Consider the following 12,722-nt stretch of genomic DNA (forward strand, 5'->3'; position numbering starts at 1 on the left):
TATAAGGTTAAGGATCATGCAGATGATACTGTTGAGAAGCACAAGGCAAGGTTAGTTGCCAAGGGGTATGCTCAAGAAGAGGGAATAGACTATGAGGAGACTTTTTCTCTGGTAGCCAAGATGACTACCATTCGTTCTGTCATCTCTCTTGCTCTGCAAGTTATGGTTGGCCCGTCTTTTAGATGGATGTCAAGACTGCCTTCTTGAATGGAGATTTGAAGGAGGAGGTTTATGTGCAGCAGCCCCAAGGATTTGAGGTTAAGGGACAAGAGCACAAAGTATGCAAGCTACGCAAGGTGTTATATGGGCTCAAACAAGGACCTCATGCATGGTATCACAAGATACATCCGTATTTGCTATCCCCCAAGGCTTTGTGAACACACATACAGAGTCTAACCTCTATTTTGTACAAGAAAATTCAGATTTGCTGATTTTGGTGCTTTATGTGGATGATATATTACTCACTGGAAGTAATACATAGCAAATTGCAGCCATCAAGGCGACCTTTGATATGATAGATTTGGGTTTATTGCATTATTGGCTTGGCATTAAGTTTTGGCAGACCCAGGAGGGGATATGCATGTCACAGACAAAGTATGCTAAAGGTCTCTTGCAGAAGTTTAAGATGGAAGAATGCAAACCTGTGGACACTCCATTGGAAAAAGGCCTCAAGCTTACAAATCATGACACAGCTGAGAAGTTTAATGGCACACTTTATAGGCAGTTAGTGGGGAGCCTCATTTATTTGTGCTCTACCAGGTTAGATATTGCCTATGCTACAGGGTTTCTTAGTCAGTTCATGCATTGTCCCACAGTCACACATTGGAATTCAGCCAAGAGGGTTCTCAGATATCTGTAGGGCACTCTTTCGTTTGGATTGCATTATGCTTCAGCTTGTGATGTTTCTTTGAGTGGTTTCACAGACTCAGATTGGTCAAGGGACATGGATGATAGAAGATCAACAAGCGGATATTGCTTCTCATTGGGTTCCAGCATGCATATCTTGGCTCAGTAGAAGCAAGACTGTGTTTCTCTTTCCTCAAGTGAAGCAGAATACAAAGCTACAAATGCAGCCACTAGATAGGTTATGTGGTTAAGGAAGCTTGTGTATGATTTACATCATGCACAGGATGGTGAGGCCAGCTCTATCTTTTGTGACAGTATGAGTTACATTGCCATTGGGAAGAATCCTATCTTTCATGCCTGCATGAATCACATTGAGAATCACTATCATTATGTTTGGGATTGTATACAGGATGGCTTCATGGACCTCATCTATTGTTCCACTGAGGAGGACAATGTGGCAAACATCTTCACTAAAAGCCTGTCAGCTCCACTTTTCGTACGTCATCACTGAGGAGGACAATGTGGCAAACATCTTCACTAAAAGCCTGTCAGCTCCACTTTTCATACGTCATCGTCGGCATGGCTTGGGGATTCGAGATATTACAACCAAATGTCAAGGGGGCTATTCGTGTGTTACCCCATAGGTTGCTATATCCTGATGGATGAGTTTGTGCAACCATGGTACTTTAGGTGCCCTAGGTACTACTGAGACGTTTCCAGAGTACTTCAGCCATATCTTTGAGGGGGGATTTGTAGACACATACAAAGATATGGTGTTGTAGGGTAGACTAGGGCTTAGTCTATTTTTTATGTTCTACTTGGGTACTATATATACCAAGTACTTTGTATCTCATTCTATAGAACATCTATTTGAGCTTTCCTGTGTGGAGCACATTCGTTCACTTGTGTTCACTACTTGTCTCCATCTTGTTCTTTCAAGAAAGAGTGATAGATACTCAGATAAAGTGAATGTATGAAGCGTGCAGTCATTGTTTGCTCTCAACTAATGGTTGATACTCTGTGTCATGAAGCTTGTTATAATGATAGCACTCACGAAATGGTAGTCTGTGTTGGGCAATTGCTCTGTATTAGTCTACAATACTTCCAGAATGTAACTAAGAGAAATCTTATCATTTCATTATTTTTCTGTGTTTCTCTGCACTATGTGGATTAAGTATGCAGTGTCTCTATTTTACTGAACATGCTATGTATGTGTGAGAGAGTGAGTGAGATAGTTAATGGAGAGATGCAGAGTGAGAACTAAGAGAGTGAGAGTGAAGGTCTACTCAACAGAGTGGTGCTTTGTGTGTCCCCGTGACCATTTGAGAGTTGGTGTTCATACCCACCAAGCACCAACATGATACAGGGAGATGATATATAGAGGGAGGTGCATGATATCTTGGCAGCCACAAGGGCTAAAGCGAATGAATTTGGTGTAGTATAACTCCACTACATAATCAAGACTCACCCCAAGCCCCCAAGAAGGCATCTGTGGACTGGGAATTGTAGGAAAAAGTGAGAGGATTCAAACTACTAAGGAAATAGAGCGAAGGCAAGGTAGGAAAAAGGAGGATGGCTCACGCAAAATCATTATAGAACTTCTAAAAATAAGTGGAAGCGAGCATGCAGAGCACCTCTATGAGATGAATGCTTGGAAGAAAGCTAGGAGAATGTTGATTGGTTACAAACCAATGTAATGCCAATGTTGCTGGGCAAACAGGTCCGCTTGAGACAAATGCTAATAAACTTATGTCCAAGATTAAAGGCCAAACACCTAATGGCAGGCATTGAAGGAATGAGCAAGGAACTGAAGCACTCAGTAGAGGAAGAAACCCCGAAATGTGGCAATATGCAAGTCGAAGAACTCCTAGCATCCAAAGATGATGAAGTGGCCAAAGTCACAGTCCAAATGAACAATGTACTCATTAATGATGCAGTGCTGGATGGAGGATCCAAATTGAATATCATCACTGAGGAAACTACATTGGGTTTGGATCTCAAGTGGGAGCCCATTCTGTTCAACATAAGAATGGCACATAAGAAGGTAGTAGCACCTAAAGGAATCATAAAAAATGTCCCAATAAAAATCAAACAAGTTGACTTCATGGTCAACTTAGTGGTTATTACCACACAGAAAACCACATCGGGTCTTACCAGGTATTATTTCGACATGGCAAGGTTGAGAGAGTGAGTGAGATAGTTAATGGAGAGATGCAGAGTGAGAACTAAGAGAGTGAGAGTGAAGGTTTGCTCAGCAGAGTGGTGCTTTGTGTGTCCCCGTGACCATTTGAGAGTTGGTGTTCATACCACCAAGCACCAACATGATACAGGCAGATGATATATAGAGGGAGGTTCATGATATCTTGGCAGCCACAAGGGCTAAAGCGAATGAATTTGGTGTAGTAATAACTCCACTACATAATCAAGACTCACCCCAAGCCCCCAAGAAGGCATCTGTGGACTGGGAATTGTAGGAAAAGGTGAGAGGATTCAAACTACTAAGGAAATAGAGCAAAGGCAAGGAAGGTAGGAAAAAGGAGGATGGCTCACGCAAAATCATTGCAGAACTTCTAAAAACAAGTGGAAGCAAGCATGCAGAGCACCTCTATGAGACGAATGCTTGGAAGAAAGCTAGGAGAATGTTGATTGGTTTGCAAACTGAAAACGGAATCGTTCTCTAGAATAGCTTGTGGAACACTTGAGAAATTCAACACATAAATTCAACCATGAAAACACATGCTTTGCCGGTTTCAACAAAATCAAATAAATTGAACAAAAGCATAGCAAACATAATACTTAGCTCCAAGACAAACATGCTGGGTGCAATCTTCCCCTCCCTTGTGTGTGGCCTCCCCACACGAGTATTTTTATTAGCTTTTTCCACCAAAAATAGGCCATAGCCCCCAAAAATATACAAAGTGTGCTTTTAGAGAGCACAACACTCTTCCACAACAAAAATAGAGTGTCCCAAAAATTGGGGCTAGGGTAAAGCCTTTAGGCTTTAATAAATTCAACATTATAAATGTATTTTTTCCAATGTATCAAAATGGAAAAATCAACTACTAAGGTTACAAGCTATACTTGTAAAAATAAATATGATGCGCATAAGAAACATTCTCCTTGACATAGCCCAATTAATAATTAAATTAATCCCACAAATATAGAGCATTGCAAGAATGATAGTATCTGAGCAATACTCATTCTTATGAGCCAATGCTGCCAAGCATGGTTTTGTCAAGTCAAAATTATTCACTGAAGTTTCATCCTCAATATGGACAACTATGTTAGGGCCCAGCTCCTGCAGCTTTCTCTGTATCTGCAGCTCCATCTGTATAGTCTCCACATCTATAACACATTTGGATTCTTTTATTTGCTGCTTCAATGACTCCTCATAAGCAGCTTTCCCTCTGGTGCTCATTGAGTGGGTTACTTCAACAACCTTAACCTCATCTACCTTCAACTTTCTTGTAGGTGGAATTAATAATATGTCTCTCATTTTGATGTCCTGCCATTCCACAGGATGGACTAGCTTGCCATACCTCCATCTCACTCTGGACAAAGTGTTGAAGTCTTTGGCCATCAGAGTTACTCTGTGAGCATGGGCTGCTACCAGCATTCCATCTTCAAAATATTTCTCCAAGTAATCCTCTGCCATTTCCTGTAAGGAAAGAATGGCAGTCCTGTTCCACCTGAAACCAAGGTGCCAACTATCACATATTTCTCTCACTAGTCTCTGCAAAGGTGCCTTGGGGATTGCAAAGCCTATAGCTTTCTGTTGCTTCCTGATCTCCTTTAGCACACCTGCACCATGTTTCAATCTCTTGGCCTTTTGCTGGAGCAGGCTCATTGGCTTCCCCTTCCTGCCATGTGCAACTCTTTCCTTTGGAGACACACTAGCTGCCCCAGCTGCTGCTGCTGCTGCAAGCCCTGGCCCCTTGCCAGCCCTCCTTGCAGTTGACTTGGTTCTTGCCATCACTCTGACAAGCTGCATACAAAGCAATGGAAAGAGATTACAGCCATGGAGAACATGGAATGATACAAGAAGGCAATGACACGGGTGGATGAATCAGCATTTATAAATTTGCAACAAAACGCGATTTCGGCAGTTTAAAATTCCTAACAGCTCACTCTCGCGTTTTCCTGCAAATACCTGAAGTAACATGCTATTACATTCCTACAATGATTTCTCTGTCTTTACAACTAAAAACAATATGGATTGTGTTTATGCAAGGAGTGTACAGCCTTGGATAGCTTAGAAAGACACAAAATCACAATGATAGGGGTGGATGAAACAACAATTTTATATTTGCAACAAAATGCGATTTGGGCTGTTTGAAATTCCTAAAGGCTTCTCCTCGCGTTTTCCTGCAAATTCATGAGGCAGCATACTGGAACATGTCTTTAGTCATTTCACTGTGTTTGCAACTTGGTGCAAGATGGATTGAATCTATGGAAGGCAAGAAGTGATCAATTTGTCACTCAACCAGCCCAATTCAAAAGTCTTCCTGCTTGTGGTTGCAATGGAAAAAGCTAAGGAATGCATATAATATTTATCTTAATATCTAAGCTACATCACATCACTCAGTACCTTATCCTCATATACTATTAAATAAGAAGAAAATGATATAGAGAGTCTTACTAACTTGGAAGCTATCTGTAGGTGTGCTGTGCTGGTGATGAGTAACCTGTGCTAGGGATGAACCTTTGCTGCTGGTTAGGATGCTGATGGTGCAGAGTAGGGAGGTAGAGAGGCAAGAGAGGGGAGGGCCTAGATACGAGAGATTAAACAGGAGGAAAAAGATTAATGCAAAATACAAACAAAGTAGCTAATAAATACCACACGTGTGGAATAGAGTGGTTTTTCACACGTGTGGATGGGACCCAGATCTCTTGGAGTTTGAAACTTGGCACGTGTGAATGGCACTTTTTGCCTTGGAACTTGTGCCAATCATGATTTCATAATCAGATCCATAAACACTCTTGTCTCCCCGTCTTTCATCCCTGCCAGCACCCTCCCATCATCCTTTTCCTTCCCCCTCTGATCCCTTCCTACCCAACACACTCCATCCAGACTGCAACCTGCCTGAAGACTACTACCACTACCAAATCTCCAGGTTACCTAGGCTGCAGCTCAAGTTTGGAAGAGAGAAGAAGAATCACCAGTGCAACTCCAACAGCATGGAAAAGGAAAAGAAAGGTCAGAGATCTATATTCTTTTCAATGTTTTTTAATATATATATCTTCCATCCATAGAATTCTTGAATCTTACTGCCCACGAATCTGGTACAGCACCCTAGGATTTGATTGGAGATGGATATCAATAGGACCTAGAAGTTTGCAACAAAATGCGAGGAGGGTGCTTTACATTTTCCAAATGGCCCCATATTGTGTTTTCCTACAAATTCTTATATTAGTTTTGGTTTTCATTTCTTCCTCATTGTTTTGCTCTCTTTGGCCCTGGGGAATTCTTCCTAGTATCACCTACTGTCCCCCTCGGACACTGTGAGATGATCCTAGCATTTGATTGGAGATGGATGTCAATAGAAATGGAGAATTTGCACAACAAAATGCGAGAGCACTTGACATTTTCCAAATGGCCCTGCATCGCGTTTTCTTGCAAATTCCTGTGTCCCTTTTGGTTTTCACTTCTTCCTCATTGTTTTGCTTTCTTTGGCCCTGGGGATTTCTTCCTTGATGATGAGAAAAGTTTTTGCTTTGGAACAGTTGATTCTCAGGCCCCTCCTTTCAAGAGGAAGCTAGACTTTTCTGCTGCTATACTTAGACCACAGCAATCACCAGGTGAGTCATGTGTGCTCATGAAGAGAGTTTTTTGGTGATATCCTATACATTCCCTGATTGCATATGTCAGCATATAGAATTCATGATATATAAATTTTTGCTCAGGCAAAAGCAAGAGACTGGAGCAGAAAGCTGAGTCTTCCCTTTCAAAACAAAAGGAACCAGAAGAGGACAAATCTCTAGATTTGCTCCTATTTGACTTTCTTCACAAGTGCAAGGCTCAGAGGAACTTCCACATATACCACAGTATTTTCAACAGGGAGTTCACTATGAGCTCTGTAGTACTAGAGCATCACAGAGATTTTCTTTCAGACCATTGGGATACCTTCAAACAACTGAGGCAGGAAGGATTGTGGAAGGTGAAAAAGTTTTTGTGCATATAAATCATATTGTCTCCATTGACAGGCTGAGGTACCATGTGAATAGAAGATTTGACAGCCTGCCTGAGGAATATAAATTCAGCTGTAACTTGCACACCAGAAAGTGTAGAGTGCTTGAGGAAACCATGGCATTCCTTATGTACGTTGTCTTCCATCAGCACTCTGTAGAAGAGCAAGGGCAGGAGGCTAAAGAAGAAGACACATTTGTAGCAGAGGAAAAAGAGGATGTTCCTGTGGCAACAAAAATGGCAAAGCAAGAAGAAGATATCAACCTCCAGGATGAGGGGCTGCAAGTGGCTGCTCTTGACCTTGTTCAACTGAGAACTGAAACTCTTAGGGCAGCACAGCCAGTTGAAGATTTTGATGTTCAGAGCAGCAACTATGCAGTGCCCATGCTTCCAGGTGGTAAAGATTATGTTTTCCTCCATGATATAGAGTGTATGTTCAATTTGAGGGAGGACTATGCCATTTCCCTTATTGCCCAGGCTTCAAGGCTTGACAAGGAGGTTGGCATAGAGAATGACCATTCACTACTGGCTTTGGAAACAACTTTTGATCCTACAGAGGCCCTTACTATTTGTTTCAAAGAGGCTGAAAAGTTCCAAGAGCCAGATGAAGCTGCCTTTCAGCTCACACAGGAAGCTATGAATCTCTCAGCACTATACAAGGGAAAGCTTAAAGAAGAGGCTGGACTGGAGGGGAGAGGAATAAATCTTTGGAAAGATGAACTTCTTGTTGCTGATGAAAATGAGAAGGTATGATCTTGTTACTTCAAATCAAATACTTTATCTTGTGTTTAAATGTTTTGTAGTTGTGTATTATTGTCTCACTGCAATCTTTTGATATGTGGCAGCTACAAATTGAGGATGACACATTCCTCCAGAGAACAAGTGGAAGCAGGCCGGCTGGGTTTGGCAAAATGTCAAGCCTAGCTCATTATATTCATGATCTAGGCAGTGCTAAGATCTTGATTTACCATAGGCAGTTGAGCAACAATGGAGAAGCCATTGTTTACTTCTTTAAATGTTTGTCTAGGGTTTTAGGTGGACATGATCTTTCATAGCAAAAGGAAAAGATCATTTTAATGGAGAGGTTGTCTGCCATAGATATATTTGGGGATTATGTGAATAAGCAGGCCTCTAGGGCCTCTTACTTTTTATCTTACACTTCTTATGCATTAGCATATGTGGTGTTAAGGAGCCCAAATGTCTGGAGGGCTATGGAAAACACAAGCTCATAAGGTTTCGAGAGCCACCCGTGATTGCATCAGGCGACACAATCCAAGAAGAAGAACACGTGGAGATAGCTGAAGACAAGGATACCCCTCCCAGACATTTAGCAAAGGCAAGCATTGATAAACAGACAGTCGACATCAAGCCAACAAGGAAGAAAAAGAGTCCAATCAAGTTCAAAAAGAGAGTTTCGACTGGCAGGCCCTGGGCGTAATAGGATTTAGTCATCAAATATAGCACAAACATTATGTTGAAGTTGAACTGATTTGTACAAAGTATTTGATCCTCATCAGCTCCTTGTCCATACGGATGATCAGTACCCTTTTGCATTTGTCCCATCACCATACGACACTTCAGTAGAGTCTTCCCACACTCAGTAGCTTCTAAAAACGTTTGACACTCAGTACCTTATTGGTAAGGATCAATAGTGTGTCTAGCATAATTAAGTAGTATTGATTGAATTTTTTGTGTGTAGCTCATGGATGTATTGATGCTTGTTAATATAGATCACATGTTTCACAAAAGAAATACTTTTGATGGAGTCTCAAAACATATAGGCATAACACCAAGAGTCACTTGTTCCACAAAATAAAAATCTATTGATTGAGTTTGAAAACATGTGGACATAACACCAATAAGTTACAAACTGCTATTCATGTTTACTTGTCCATTTATGGTTTCTAAATATCTTCGAATCCCTCCATTGTCTATGTCTCTCTGCTGCCATTGAATTGTCCAAAGTTTGTCTTCGTCTTTGCTTTTGGGCTAGAATAAAAGCAAGCTTGACTTTGGAAATAGCAACTTTTCTTTTAGCATGCAGCCTCTGTAGAATGCCTCGATAAAACCATTGAAAGACTTCCTTCAGACTATTTGCCTTTTGACTGCCTCCGTAGTGTTGTGTGTGTCTGAAAAATGCATTACGTGCCATGTAGTGAGACTTCTCCATGCCTTGGGTAGACCAAATTGCTGGGCATCCATACTTTTTGACAAAATAGGGAAGGTGGTTGTAGATGATATGCTGTTTTCACAGAGACATAAGAATGCATAGTAAGTTATTAAAAAAAAAAATCACACTTAAGTAAAAGAAGAAGACAGAACTTTACCATGTAGTGAGTTATATTGCAGGCTGTCCACGCGTCTTTCATTGACTTCCCAAAATGTTTAATCGCCTCTTCAAAGTTCTTGTAATCACTCTTTGTCCATGTTACATTGTCACAGAACATGAAGAGTTGATCAAGAGACCTCCACACCTCTGCCTTCACATTTCGTGCTTCCCCATCTGCCTCATGATCTTTCACGGCATTATGGACTTGCTTCCACAATCCATAATTAATCCTTGAAACTGTTCTACCTTGCCTTACTTGCTTATTACTGTGTTTGGGTCGAGACAAGAATCTTCTTGCCTTAACACCACCAATAGAGGGCTTGATTGGTACCTCCTTGCCATTGGTAGACTTTTTAAAATCCTTTGTGATATGAACATCACCTCCATGCAGACCTATATCGGATAACACTTTTTCCAATGCTTGAAGAGCATCCTTTCTATTTTTTTCGAGACAGAGTTTCCAAGCAAATCCAATATACAAAAATACCAATTTCTCAATAATTCGACATAGAGCATGCAATGTGCATATGTGAACATTACATAGTGGAATGTCAAGAATGGCCTTGAAGTCAGGGTCAACTTTATCTCTATTAGGTGCTCTCTTCCACCATTTGGAATCCATTACTCTTGAGCTGATTCTTTGCAGTAAAGACAAGGAGACTTTGAGTTGCCTCCTTTACTAACGTTATACATGCACTTAAGTGTTTTAAGATCCCCCGCCATGTGCCACTCTACTTGAAAATCACCTTTTCCTGCAACATGGAGATTCTCTCCTTGCACTTGTCTTTTAATTATTCTTGGTATTTCCGTGTGGTGAAACACCCAATCTAGTGTTTCATGGTCTTCTGTCTTCACCTGTGATTATAGAAAACAAAAGTCTTACTATAAAAGATTTGAAAACAATGACTAAAATCAAGTACGAAACAAAAAATGATCATACCTGGAACGAGCCTAACCACCATATGTGTTTCTCCGACTGCACACTAAAATACTTCGAACTCGCTTCAGTCAATGATGTATCAAGTGCTCCATTCATCAATGTAATAGTAATCCTTTCCATTTTCTTTTCCTTTACAACCTCACACTCATCCAGTTTGATAACAAATTTCAAAATGCCTTTGCACTCCTCAAATGTTATTCCATAAAACTCGACCATTCTTCTTTGAAGTTGTTGTAGATCTACAAATATATTGTTCCAAGGGTCATACACAGTGGTTCCTTTACCACCATAAAATATTTCTTCAATATGGATATATTGCCCAATAAACTCATCGATACTTTCATTCAAATGACCTCTTATCCTCCACACGGTTGCTGGATTTGGTAGTAAAACTCATTTAATCCTTTGATCTCTCAAAGTTGAGGATATCGCATGGAAAATCGAACTATATCCCTTCCTCCTAACTCCACTAACATCAAGAGCCTCTTGGATTGTAGTGCCATCAACTTGATTATTGGATATAAAGTCCTCTACAACATTCCGTTTGATTGTTTCGTATTTTTTCTTCTTCAATCAAACCTTTTGCTACACCACAAGAAAGCAATCCTTTCATTTGTTTAACAGGAAGAAGGTTGGGATCCATATTTTCTTTTGCAGGCTCCAATAGTTTCCTATAGTAACAACACAATATGCCTATATTATTCAACACCTCCATTCTTGTTTTGCGTTAATGGACAAAATAGATATAGTCATTTGAGAGCCTTTTTTAGTATAAAAAATGAAAAAAATCAAACTAGCCTTGCTTCCTGAATTCTTCGCTTGAATCCACCAGTCCCAGCCTTCAAATTTGCAATGTTTTTAATCTTCCTGCTTCATTGTCTGTCTCCAAGCACGGTTCTCTTCCTTCTTTCTCTTGTCAAATCTTTTTTACTCTTTGAATGCTCCTCAATTTCATTCTACAACTGCTGCTCCAATTTTGCACGAATGGCTATTTCTTGCATCCTGGCCCCCTTTTCTTGTAGGTACATCGTTTTATATGTTTCTGCAAATGTAGACTGCGCTGAAATATAACCAAGAAGTCCATTTTGTCCATCGCCCGCAAACCTCAGTAGTGTGGTTGGATTGACAAATGGAGGCGTAGAGTTTTTTACTAGACATTTTGGATATATGCTTCCATCGCACCATAAGTCAATATGTTGAAGCCCTTCTCTTCTCATATTTTCTCGTTGTTCAGCATTCAGCATCATATCCTTTCGTCTTTTCTGTGCAGGAGTATATTGTTCTTCTAAGTTGATGTGAAGATGGTGTAATCGCTTCTTTTGAGATTGTGACTCACTAGTATGGCCATTTTTGTGCTTCTGATGTTGCAAAGTTTGCTTGTCAATCTCATAGTCTTTTTGTAACATGAATCGTGGAGGTGTGGCGGTATCCATGCAATCGTGGAGGTGTGGCGGTATCCATGCAATCATTAAGTTTAGTGATGGATTCTTTATGAGAGGCCTACACACGTCGTGAAAAGAGATGTGAAATCTTCGGGAAACAAAAAAAAACTAAGGAGATATTTAATGCAAAATCGTGTTAGTTAGACAAAAGATTATCTTATTCCTTTCTGAACTGACAGTTCGGTAGTCCTTACTGACAGCTCTGAGCCATGTTTCCATATTTTACTATTTTTGAGGTCTTTTAGGAGAGAAATAAATCAAAAAATAGTGAATTTCTTACAAGGCCCCAAAATGAGCTCCCTTTTTCCCTAATGACCCCAGGAATCACCCTGCCATACAAACCTAACTGAAATAATCATAGACGGCCCCAAGCATACATCATATACCACATGTATTAATATTTATAGTGGTGTCACCCACGATATTAACCTAGCCGACATGACGGAAGAGTAACCTAGGCGTCCCCAAATTACTCAAGAGGAGAAAATAATATTCTTAAAGAGGACTTAAAATATATTCTCATGACACAAACCAATGTAATGCCAATGTTGCTGGACAAACAGGTCCGCTTGAGACAAATGCTAAACTTATGTCCAAGATTTAAGGCCAAACTCCTAATGGCAGGCATTGAAGAAATGAGCAAGGAACTGAAGCACTCAGTAGAGGAATAAACCCCAAAATGCGGCAATATGCAAGTCGAAGAACCCCCAGCATCCAAAGATGATGAAGTGGCCAAAGTCACAGTCCAACTGAACAATGTACTCATTAATGATGCAGTGCTGGATGGAGGATCCGAATTGAATATCATCACTGAGGAAACTACATTGGGTTTGGATCTCAAGTGGAAGCCCATTCCGTTCAACATAAGAATGGCACATAAGAAGGTAGTAGTACCTAAAGGAATCATAAAAAATGTCCCAACAATAAAAATCAAATAAGCTGACTTCAAGGTCAACTTAGTGGTTATTACCATAGAAA

This window comes from Cibotium barometz, chromosome 36 (genome assembly GCF_041138505.1).
Source record: "Cibotium barometz isolate CiBa-2024 chromosome 36, ASM4113850v1, whole genome shotgun sequence".
Classification (NCBI taxonomy): domain Eukaryota; kingdom Viridiplantae; phylum Streptophyta; class Polypodiopsida; order Cyatheales; family Cibotiaceae; genus Cibotium; species Cibotium barometz.